We start from the raw sequence: 12,842 nt of genomic DNA on the forward strand, positions 1-12,842 counted from the left end.
TTGTGCAGTTTGAATGCAAATGGCGCAACCCACTCAAGCTGATGCTCAGGGACTCTGGGAGACGGGAGAATTCCTTGTGGCTGCTGACTTCAGTACAGTTATCACAGTCATGACATTCGTCATAATCTGGCAGTTCTCTTGCATGATGTAGTGGGCTTGGTGTGGGATATGCTGACAAGAAGGGAATGGGGCCTGTAGCCTAGCCAGCTGTCAGCTAATGCCAGGTCTTCCCTGTTTTCCTAATCCAGCATTTACTGGCCTTTGCAGTTGATAGTTATGATACTTATTATAGTGACATACAGAGCTTAGCAACCAGAGTTAAATGACCTCAGAAAACAAAGCTGACCAATCTTTTCAGAAAACTAGGTATTTTATTTAAAAAGATCTTTTCTTCCCCTAACTTAACTTACAGTATAATATTCTTATGCATTAGCTTTTTCTTTCTTCTCCATTTTTCTTTTCTCATTCTTTTAATTTTCCTTCACCTTCCTTCTTTCTTTTCCTGTGCCAGCTTCCAGTCTAACTGGTGAAAAAAAGGAGGAGGGATGAATGGGGTGAGAGACATGGACACAGAAAAGAAAGGAATATGGGATAAAAATATGGGAAAGAATAAGAGGACATAGGAAATAAGGAAGCAGTACATTTCAAAATCAACCCTTTTTGATCAAAAGCATAAAAGAAATTATTACAAAGAAATAGAAAATGTGCCTATTTTTAAATGAGAAGCATGCAAATAACAGAAAAAAGTTTTTTGGTTTTTTTTTTCCAACTTCTTCATCTTCATTCTTAGTACATGTTTATTGGAGAATGGACACTGCTTTTTGACCTGGAAATTTGCTTAGATATCCAAAATTCAACAAAAGGTTCTGTTCCTTTAGAACAAGAATGCTAGTGGATAGAACAAGATTGCTTCGACTTGTGCTTTGTCTGGCTAATGACAGGATAATTTTCAGCACTGTCCACTATTTATTATCTTAGACCTTCAGTTAATGCCTCCCATCTTCCCTTGTGTCAGTTTTCAGCAGGACATGTGCTGGATTGTCTTTAATCTGTATTTATGCCCAACAGAACATACCGGGTTTTCTTACATTCAGTTTGAAATATCCCCATGAAATAGATGGGACAAATATCTGTCTTATAGAATAAATCTTTGGCTTGATTCGTATCTCTTAATACTATAAATGAGGAATAATTCTTTCAAGGTTAGTGGAGTTACATGAATGTAAACCCAGATAACAGAAGGAGGTGCTTGCCCCTGTTAAGTGTTTGTGACTTTTTCTAAGCAAGACTTTGGTAATATAATCAGGAGCAGTAATAAATCCTTAACAGATACCTATTGTTCACAATCAAATGGCCTTTTAGGTCAGCTGTCGAATTACCATGACTTACTAAGCAGTGGTATCTCTTCCCTTCAGTGCCTGGTGTTGAGTGGTATGTTCCTGACAAGCAGAAGAAAATCCAATTATCTACTTTTCTTTCTTGCTTCTTCAGGAAATGTTTCCATTTTTAATATGGCATCTGGCCAGACAATAGAAATGTTGGTAGGATGTCTTTAAGAGAATTATATTTTTATAACTCTTTTTCATAACAGTTGTGAAAGACAGAACCAATTTGCTCCTGCAGCTAGCTGAAGAAAACAGCATGAAATCTGTGCCTGGACAGACTGTAGGATAATATTGTGAAAAAGTCATAGAAATATGCTATTGCACTTCTTGTTCCAACCCTTTAGGACCAGTCAGCTCATTTTGGGAGGGTTGCTGTGAAATGAACGACACCAGATAGGAGCTACCTGTCATAAAATAATTGTTTCTCTGAAGAGTAAACTATTACATGTCTTTCACAACTCTTCTGAAGCCAATTTTCAAAAATCCTTCAGAACCAGATAAATGGCCATAGAGTTTCAAGTTACAGGAGTCATTCAGCTTCTGAGAGTATGGAGACCTGTGTGTCACCCTTTTCTCCACAACAGTGTATCTCAGACTGTTTTGGAGGATAAAACAATGTTTTTCGGAAAACCAGACCCAAAATTCTTAAACTGACTTAGATGGTGTCCACATATTCTTTTTAATTTTTTGCTTATATGTATGTAATAGCATGAGTGTGCATGGGTTTCCTGGATTTTTGTGTTGGGTTTGTGATTGCTTCATGGTAGAAACAAACTTGGCAGGTGGAAACTTGTTCAAAACCACACGTCTCTCACCCAAACTTGGAAGCTTAGAAATACTTCTGAATCACTCATTTTTGATACAGTCTCAGTTTGCTTCTGTGGTTATTTCTAGGGTAAAGTGCAGGAGAATCTGGCTGGATTCTTGCTATTTTAACAGTCAGTGTAGTTTTCCCTTCTTTATAAATCATAATAAATGTAACTGGGAGGACTTCTGAGTCTCAACAACTGGATTTTCTGTGGCAGAATAAATAGTGCCCTGAGAATATATTTCATTGTCTTCAAATGCCACGGGAACCCTCTGACCTTTAAATGTAAACTTTCAGATTTGTGGGAAGAGGTTTAGCCAGAAGATTCTCATTAACATTTGTGTCAGTTAAGCTGAATCCTTTTCTGCTGAACTAAAATTTACCTCTATGACACAGACTATGAAGCTGAATGATGAAAGTCAGAGGATCTGCTAATGCCAAATGTGCTTTCAGAACTCATTTTTTAAAGTTCTCTTACAACAAACACGGACATATCCTGGACTCATTTCACATTGTCCTGATGGTTTAGAACCTAATGGTTTTCTGACTTGAGATTTCAAAGATTTATTTAATGCTTCTATGATTCTGGAACATCAGATGCCTTTTGTCCAATAAGCAGAGCGCCTTTTTACAAGATACAATGCTCGGTTTTAAGAGTATTTCTCTTGAAAGGCAGAGAATCTGTGGAAGTACACCTGCTGCTTGGTGGGCAGCATTTTCTATACATTCAGCTGCATTTTCTATGAACTTCTGACAAATTTTTCAGACTTTGGGAACACATTTATTTCATCTGATGATTCAGGTTCTGCCTGTATCTGAATTTTACCTATTCTTTAGCAGTAGGTTTCTTAGTCAGCACTGTGGTATGTCATGAATTCTTTTTATTTCACTATTAATAGTAAGGCAGTTAACCTTTTCATGAACATTATGCTTTATAGATCCATATATTTTTAAGGCCAGGGAGACTGCTGTGTTAGTCTAAGCTGACCTCCTGTGTTGCAAGAAGTATTTTTACTTACAGAAGTGTAAGAACTGAGTGAGTTCCCTTACTTCTCAAGGGCAGTATGAAACCCCCCCCTGACTTTGTGGATCAAGACTTCATGACTTCATGACATCTTTCTTGAGCTGATGTGTGAAAACAAGCAAATTCATTTCAGGTTTGGTGCTATCACCTCAGTAAGATAATTCACTGAAACAAGATGAGAGCTAAAGGTCAGAATAGAATGCCTATGTTCAAAAGAACTTACAGAGGTGGAAATGGGTTTTGGGGCATTTTTTGGCTATACAAGAGACTGGTCACACACAGATCATATTTTAGTTTTATTTACAGGACCTATTGGGTGAGGATTCCTTTGTAGGCTCTGTTGGTAAACTTGGTGAGACTGAAAGAGAAGATAGCAAGGTACCTACCTTCCCTCCACTATCGCTAGTGCAAAAAAACCTTGATGAGAGCAAACCCTGCTAAGCCCTGGCCACACCTCTTGATTAAATTTTTTTCCTAAACTTCCACCTTGGTGACAGGGAAATGAACTCACAATTTCTTCAGCCCAGAATATGCTCAGTCCTCTGATATTCTTAACCATTTGAAAACACATCTCTTCTGCCCAGTGGGCTCTCAGTCACCAAGAACAACTATAGTAGATGTTGCTGTTTGTCCTTGAGTTGGCTAGGTTCCACAAGCAGGGTTCCCTTTGTTGCTGCAAACATTTCTGTGTGCCTCAGTGCGTGCCTCAGCTCTTCTCCTTTGATCCTGTCTTCTGTGCAATGTCATTGTGAAGGAATAGGGTTAAACATGCAACCTATGATTCTTCAGTGGTTGTTTAGAATCTAGTGTGAATCAAACAGTGCCTGGAAAGATCTCAGGAAAGTTTATGAAAAGTGTTGAACAACCATCTTATTTTGCACTTTTCCTTCTTTTAATTTCTTGGTGATAAAAGGACCTAAGACTTAGGCAAAACTAAAAGCAGTTGCTTGCCTTTACAGATCAAGTGTAGGTGTCCTTTTTGCCTCCTACCACATCATAGCTCCATAAACAATGCAACAGCCAAAACACAGCTAAATGCTTAAGCTGGACTGAAAGCAAATGTGTAACCCTATGCTGTTGCCATTTAATAGGGCTTTTTTAAAAATTTGTTTTTCAGAAGGCAGGTGTCCATCACCATGTGAGATTCCCCGAGATACCAAAGTCACCTGTATAGGGCTGGCAGGCAGAACACAAGAGCTATGGACCACCCATGCCTTCCAGAGCAGCAGCTGAAGACTAGGTGCGATTACTGAAGGCATCTCAAAAGACTCTAAATGCCTGTGCTCTGGCAATGGAATTGAATCCTAAGTTACTGAGTGAAGTTTAAATTTAGCATTTTTAAGGTGCTAAAACCAAATCACCTGCAGCAGTGGCAGAATTAACTTCATTTCCAAAACCAAATGTGTCTACATTTGTTTGTGTTGAGGTATTTCCATCGCTGCTTTCAAAGAAAACTGAATTTCTGTTGCCTGCTACCATTACTGTCTGTAAAACGCCATAACAACAAGCTCTCCATGTGCGTAAGTTTAGAAAATAAGGCCACCTTTCTGCCCATTCTGGTTTAATGGCTTTCAATGGCTCCATTTATTTTGAAACAAGTTACAGCATAAGGCAATTTTGCTACTCGATAGCTTTTGGGTGCAATCTGTTTTTGACTTAGTAAATAGATGAAGCTCTCAAACAGCCTGAATTCTTTAACTGAAAAAAAAAAAAAAAAAAAAAAGGCTAGAGACAAACTGAAGAGGCCGCAAGCTTCTTCATGATATTCTCCAAAATCGGAAAATATATGGATGATGTGCCAAGTTTTTAAGGAAAGGAGAAAACTGGAAAATCCTAATGAAATAATATCACCAAACATAGCCCACATTAGTTACATTATCTTGCCACGTAAGTATCTGTGCTGTGATGGAGTACATTCTGCTGAACAAGCTGAAAATACTGCCTCAGGAGAACAGGCTGACTTCAGCTTTATTCAATTGCTTTGCTTCCAGGCGATTTCTGATATTTCAAAGTGACTGACAGAATCAAGCCAAATTCATCCACTCAGTCATTCAAAATGAAATAAATGATGACTTTTCAGATCAGAGTGAATATTTCTGAGAAAATTTCAGGAAAGTACTATATAGTTATGGTAGATGAAAATAATTGACTTCTACAGAGAGTGGGTGGTTTTATGGCTGCCATGTGTGGAAGGTGACACGAATGTTCATGAAGAGTTCACCTGTAGGTTGTACCAAGTAATCTGACCAGTGGCTGTAACCAAGTCAGAGATGAAATATTTGTTTCTAGATGTGGGGATCAAACACTGCCAGAAATGGTGTGGTGATATTGTAGGATTAATATCAGACATTGCATCCAGCTTGCAACTGGCAGAGTCACATATATCATTATTGCAGTGGGCATGATTTGAATTAAACTTGCCCAGAGAACACTGAGAATAATACTGTACTAAAAACTACCTATGAAACTGTTTATGAAATCACATATCATGGGAAAAGTGTTCTAAAGAAGATGCTGTGTTAAAGAGAAAAAAAATCGTATGTGTCTTATCAAGAAATATGATGTGGTATAAAGTGCCACAAAGGAGATAAAACACATGATCCTGTGTGCACCATCAGGCATCCATGTCACACGAGTAAAACAGAATTCCAGTGAAGATAACCTGACCATGTGGACAACGTAGGAGTTAAAAAATATTATAAAGAAATATCAGGAAATGAGAGCTTGAAGACAGGATATAATAGTTCAAATAGGAAATGTTTACTTGCTTGGTATGAAATGAGCTCTAAACATGATAAATAGTTAGAAAGACACACAGACAGACAGAAAAATAAGTCATGGAGAGTAATAAGCAACAGAAAACTTTGCAAAGGCTGGATTTTCAGCAACAGAAGACCATTCTTTATGAAACAAAGCACTGCAGTCTTTCTAGTCAGATGAAAGCTGCAACTTATTCTAAAAGCAAATCCACCAAGAGATTTTAAAGCTGGAGATACTGAGGTTTCCAAAAATATCTCTTAAAAAGATGAAAACACATGTCCTCAGATTTGGGAAAGGAGCTTTGGAAGTACCTCCATAGCGGTGAACCCATTCTACAGCATCTCTCCCATCAGGTTTTGGAGAAAACAGCTTATATTAACATGGATGGTGCTCAGCTTCCTGATCCATAAACTGAATGAGACTTACTGAAGTCACAAGCACCTTTACTTTGTTCAGCCAAACCAAACATTACTGGTTTTCAATGCTGTGAAGTTAGCAGTTATTCTGGAATAGGTAATGGCAGTACCATAAAACAACTGAGCTGTGTCATTCTACATTTTATCCAGTCGTGGCTTTCATTCATCTGCTGCATGTGTTCAAGGACAAAACTGATCACCTTCTACTTAGATATGCAAGTCTGGATATTGACTTCAAGAAACCCAAGGCACACATCATCATTGGGAGCTTTTCAGACTTCCATGTCTTTCTCATACTTGCATTAAAAATGATTTAATGAATAATTTTGTTCCATGACTGCATTCATCCATTTTTAATAAAATGAGCATTTATTCCAAACTTAGCATTCTTCAGCATTCTGTATTAATTCTGCACTGAAATTTTGGAATGGTTAATGTCCTAACTCATCATTTGACTAAGCTTACGGAAACTATTGGCTCAGTTATGAATTCATTATCTTTTATTTCCTACATATCTCTGATATGCAAATTTTTATAGTGGTGAAATATGTCTGACTGCTTTCCTCCCAGTTAATGCAGTATTAATATAACAATGAAATTCATTTCATTTCCAGATATGTTTTACTTATACTAAATTAATTTTTGAACTTGTTTGACAGAATCCCGAAGTTACCTAAGTTTGGGTTTGGGTGTGGGTTTTTTTCTCTTTTCTTTTTTTTTTTTTTTTTTTAAATTAACAAAGCTGTTGAAATATTTTGTGTAGGCACTAATGCTGAGTGAAACTTTTACTTTTGTGTATCATATGTTTGTGAGATGCTGGCTTTTCTAAATCATAGGTTAATTATTTCAACTTAGAATTTCACCTCTGGAAGACTGTCTGTTCCAACAGTAAAAATGGCATATAAAAACCTCATGTAGATAGAAGATGAAAACGCATCAAAATACTGTCCCCGTGATGCTAATGCCCTGCTCACCTTCATACTGTACATCTGAAATGTTTTAAATGCCAGAGGTTGAAAGAACAGACATTGTACAGTCAGAAAAAGGAGAAGAGAGATTTTACCTGAAACTTTATATCAGTTTCCAAATAAAGAAATAATTTATTCTATCAGGTTACAGTTGTTAAGATAAAAACTAATGGGCTAAATTGCAGTGAGTGATAGATAGGTCAGTGTGCTGGTTTTGGCTGGGGTTGAATTAATTTTCTTCATAGTAGCTAGTTTGGGGCTATGGTTTGGATTTGTGCTGGAAACAGTATAGATAATTCAGGGACGTTTTAGTTATTGTTGAGCAGTGCTTACATAGAGTCAAGGCCTTTTCTGCTTCTCACGCCACCCCGCCAGTGAGGAGGCTGGGGGTGCACAAGAGGCTGGGAGAGGACACAGCCGGGACAGCTGATCCCAACTGACCAGAGGGATTGATCTATTCGAGGGTAGGGAGGCTCTGCAGAGAGACCTGGACAGGCTGGAGCCATGGGCTGAGGCCAGCTGGAGGAGTTTCAATAAGGCCAAATGCCGGGGGCTGCCCTTGGGCCACAACAACCCCCAGCAGCGCTACAGGCTTGGGGAGGAGTGGCTGGAGAGCTGCCAGTCAGAGAGGGACCTGGGGGTGCTGATTGACAGCCGGCTGAACAGGAGCCAGCAGTGTGCCCAGGGGGCCAAGAAGGCCAATGGCATCCTGGCTTGTGTCAGCAATAGCGTGGCCAGCAGGGACAGGGAAGGGATCTGACCCCTGTACTCGGCACTGGTGAGGCCGCCCCTCGATTCCTGTGTTCAGTTTTGGGCCCCTCACTCCAAAAAGGACATTGAATGACTCGAGCGTGTCCAGAGAAGGGCAACGGAGCTGGTGCAGGGTCTGGAGCACAGGTCGTACGGGGAGCGGCTGAGGGAACTGGGGGTGTTTAGTCTGGAGAAGAGGAGGCTGAGGGGAGACCTCATCGCCCTCTACAGCTACCTGAAAGGAGGTTGCAGAGAGCTGGGGATGAGTCTCTTGAACCAAGTAATAAGTGACAGGACAAGAGGTAATGGCCTCAAGTTGCACCAGGGAAGGTTTAGACTGGATATTAGGAAGTATTTCTTACCAGAAGGGGTTGTTGGGTGTTGGAATGGGCTGCCCAGGGAGGTGGTGGAGTCCCCATCCCTGGAGGTGTTTAAGAGTCGGGTCGACATAGCGCTGAGGGATATGGTGTAGTTGGGAACTGTCAGTGTTAGGTGAATGGTTGGACTAGATGATCTTCAAGGTCCTTTCCAACCTTGAGAATTCTGTGATTCTGTGATAATCCATATGATAGGATGTCATGCTCAGCATGTAAAGCTTTGGAAAGAAGAAGCAAGGGGGGGAACATTTGGAGTGGTGGTGTTTGTCTTGCCAAGTAACTGTTGTGTGCGATGGAGCCCTGCCTTCCTGGAGATGGCTGAGCTCCTGCCTGCTGATGGGAAGTGGTGAATGAATTCCTTGTTTTGATTTGCTTTTGCTTTACCTATTAAATGGTCTTTATCTCAACCCATGAGTTTTCTCACTTTTACCTTTCCGATTCTCTCCCTCATCCCACTGTGGCAGGGGAATGAGTGAATGGCTGTGTGGTGCTTAGCTGCTGACTGGGGTTAAACCACAACAGCCAGACATTCAGAGAAGTATACTGCATGGATACTGAAGCTCTGGGACAGACTGTCTAGAGAAGCTGTGGAGTATCTGCAGCTGGAGGTTTCAAAATACCAGTCAGACAAACATCCATCAGGATGGGGGATAGATAAACTAGGTGATCTCCTAAAATCCCTTTCAGCTTTATTTTTTATGATTCTGTGAGTAGGCTTGTCATACTGAAAAATTTCTCTGATTAGGGTCTGATGCTATCCCTTGTCTACTGTAAGGCTATTTATCCTAATGTTGTTAGAGACCTATGATGATGAATAAAAGAGATGACTAGTTTGCTCTCAGAAGCCAATTTTTCAGCTAGTCAGTCTGAAGTTGCAGACAGATTTCCAAGAGAGCTCCGTTCTAGCAGTTCCCGTGTTTCAGATATAGTGGGACTTTCTAGTTCAAGAATTCTGACATTTTCTACAAGTATGCTTAAGTAAAGATCACCATTACACTCAGACACATGACTGCATTCCCATAACTCACCTAGTTACAGGACATCTGAGGTGAATCCTCAACCTCCATGTGGCTTCTACTGAGATTTAAACTGAGAAGTTTTACCAACCACTTGCAGGAAAGATCGTGCATGGCATCAGTTGCTAAGTCTCAGCTGTCATATGGGAGCTTGTTAAGTCACAGCTCTGTGGTCAATGAATGACTTCAAAGATTAACTCAGAGTTGAAGAAAATATTTCAGGACTCCGGGAGCCTAACACTAACTGATACTGTTCCTTTGGCTTCCACATTAAGTCACTCTAGAGGCATACTATGTACCTATAAAGATGCTTATTCTGAACACCTGCAGTTGTTCTGATGCTCTTAAAGTGTTTGGATGGTTTCTAAATTGATTCTGAAAATGGGGCCTAGACTTTGAATTTATTTGCTTTTGATTTAGGTGTCATTTAGGTCCTTTTGACAAAGTTATAGTTAGCTGTTTTCAAAATCTTCAAGGACATGCATAACTATATGCACCTACATAAACACTGCTGAAGAGGAATGGATGTGAGCATATATTCCTAGTTATGTGTACTTTCAAACATATTTTTCATCTCTTTAGCTACAACACAGCTAAATAAGACAATCTGTCTTGGAAATTTGATCCTATGTGCACAGCTGTCCTGAAGGAATACCCAGAGCAGGATGCTGAGGACAAGGTAACTGTAAGTCAAAGACAGCAACAAGAGCTGTCTGGAGTCTTAAACCACTCTAGAGAAAGTCAAATAATAACATTGATCTTAATGCAGTTATTTCCTTACTCACCATCGAGTATTTATTTTGTTTAGTTTTATCCCTGTGTTCCATTTTTGTTCCAGAATGCCCTGACCTATTGCTGGTTTTAAACAGTTTCATTCTGAATGTGACTTAGCATCTCTGATAGCAAACACCTACACAAACAAACATCTTTGTGTCTTATTTGTGTTTTACTTTTATTTCAAATCAGGTGCCTAATTGTAGTGCTTATAGAATTGCAGGGTGCTTGGATTTTAATTGTATGAAGTTTAGGCAAAAATGTCTATAAAAGCATGAAAAAAATATAGTTTGCAAGTGCAAGTGAAAAGATGCTGAGATTTACATAATGGATTTAGTCAGACACCCCTACTGTTTTATAGAGGGAAAAGTGCATGTGCACAATAAATAAATTACACTGTGCCATCAGTATGTTGCATCTAACTGCATTAGTGGCTCCATTTTTCCCCTCATGACTTAGGTAGGATGACATATTGGAAAACACATATTTCTTCATTATACTCTTTAAATGGTTTGATAAATCTGCTTATAGATGACAAACATTTTTTTTTTTTCTCCTACCATGTTATTTATATTTAAAACAAATCTTTCGTGTGTTTACACGTAAGATCTCAAATTACTGGAAAAATTTTATTGTCATAATAAGCCCCATCTGTGGCTCGGGTAGAACATGACCAAAATCATGTTCTTTGACCTACTCTACCTTCAGGCTGACTTGCTATGTGTGCTTTTTGTAGTGCCCACCTTCTAAATCTACTCAGTTCAGGAAAGAGTTGTGTAAACTATCTCCTTCATGATGAGGGCATTTTGATGTATGTTTCAAAAATTAATTGAAAAATTATTTTCTTGAAATGCTGTTAATGTTCGGTGAATTTCATTTTAATGTAGCAAAGTACTGGTTAGAACTTGTTAAATTATTGAATTCATTTTTATGGAGACTGAACCTTGCTCTGAAAAGGAAGCGTACAGAAATAGGGTCGATTTTGATGAAATGAATTAATATGATTGGCTTCCAGAGCTTTTTTAATCCTCTTCCTCCACATTTTTCCCTGTGGTTTTCTGTGCTTTTTTATTTTAAAAAGGGTGGGAAGAGGAATAGTTTAAATATGGCCAAAATGGAGGAAAAAAAAAAAAAAAAAGGAACAATACTTAAAGTTTTCAGATAAAATTCCAGGTTTTTTTTTTTTGTTTTTTTTTTTTTTTTTTTTATTAAGAATCTTTAGAATTAACCTTTTCTGTAGTTTCAAAATTGTTAATATTTTAATTTTGGCCAGCTCACTTCTTTTCTCTATTCACAGTGTCTATGTGCTGGGATACAAGAGAAAATGTGATATATATGTATGTTTCCATTTGCAAAAGAAAAATAAAGCAAATTAAGGGATGTGCTATTGGAGGTCATAGACAGGATATATTACGGTCTTGATTTTGCAAGACACTGAATGCCTGCAGCTCGCCTTGCACTGAGTGAATTTAAGGCACTTGTCACATGACCTACTCTTTTATTAGCTTAGTTGCAGTGGAAAAGGCAGAGCAGTAGCATCAGAAATGGAAAATGACGGCAGGAAAAGTCTGGTTGTTGGTTGCTTAGGGGTGATGGAAACAGCTATTCTCAAAGGGTCTTTGCTGAGGAATATAGAAGTAATATAGAGGAAGATAGCAAGAGCGAAGGAAAATACGATTTAAGAATAATAGAAAATAACACAAAAAAAGGACAAACTATTTCTGGAGCAATAACTGTTCTAAGAAAAAGTTATCAACCTAGATGAATCACATCTATGTAAGGGGGCTAATTTAAAGGCATTTTATCAGACAAAGAGAAATAAGCATTTCTAGGGAGTGACTCAGTCCTTAGGGAGCCTGCATACCTTTCTCTCTTGTGAGGCATCTCAAAGCACATAGTGAAATTCACATGGAATAAAGCTGGCCCATGATGACTGGGCACTATGAGACTGGTCCTTCCAACAGCTTCTGCCTTAAGCTAGGCCACTGGAAGTCTGGTACCTGCTCAGTAAGGACTGGTGTTAGTCTGCCCTTCCAGCCATCCCTACTGCAGGTATTTTAAGATCAGGCAGCTATGAAGAAATAGGTAAAACTTGACCCTTACTTGGCGCAAAGAAGGGATCTGGTGAAGAACCGCAAAACCCTGTAAACCGAAAACTCCCTTTAGTCCCCCCAAAAGAACAACAATTTTGCCCCTAACTAGTGCTCGCTGCATGGACCTGCACTCGGAACATGTTCATGGCTGAGTGCTCCCTCCTGCTGCCGAGGTCACCTGTTTCACCTGACCGCAGCCTGCAGAAAATGCAGGGTACCACTTAAACCTTTTTATGAGTATTCTTTATTTGCCCGAGAGCACCTACGGTACTTCCCACTGGTGTATTCCACACGTACTCTCTATACGGATCAGTGACCTCAGTGCCTTTTCAGCAGTTCCGCCCGTGTGCTCTGGCTATTTCATCCTGGGGAAGGAGCCCAGCGAAGTATTCTATAGGAAGGAGGAGGAGTTACATTTTATAGGCTTTTTCCCTGTTTGCCCTATCTTTTGTGTAAGCTTGATTTTCAGGC

This window comes from Athene noctua, chromosome 1 (genome assembly GCF_965140245.1).
Source record: "Athene noctua chromosome 1, bAthNoc1.hap1.1, whole genome shotgun sequence".
Classification (NCBI taxonomy): Eukaryota; Metazoa; Chordata; class Aves; order Strigiformes; family Strigidae; genus Athene; species Athene noctua.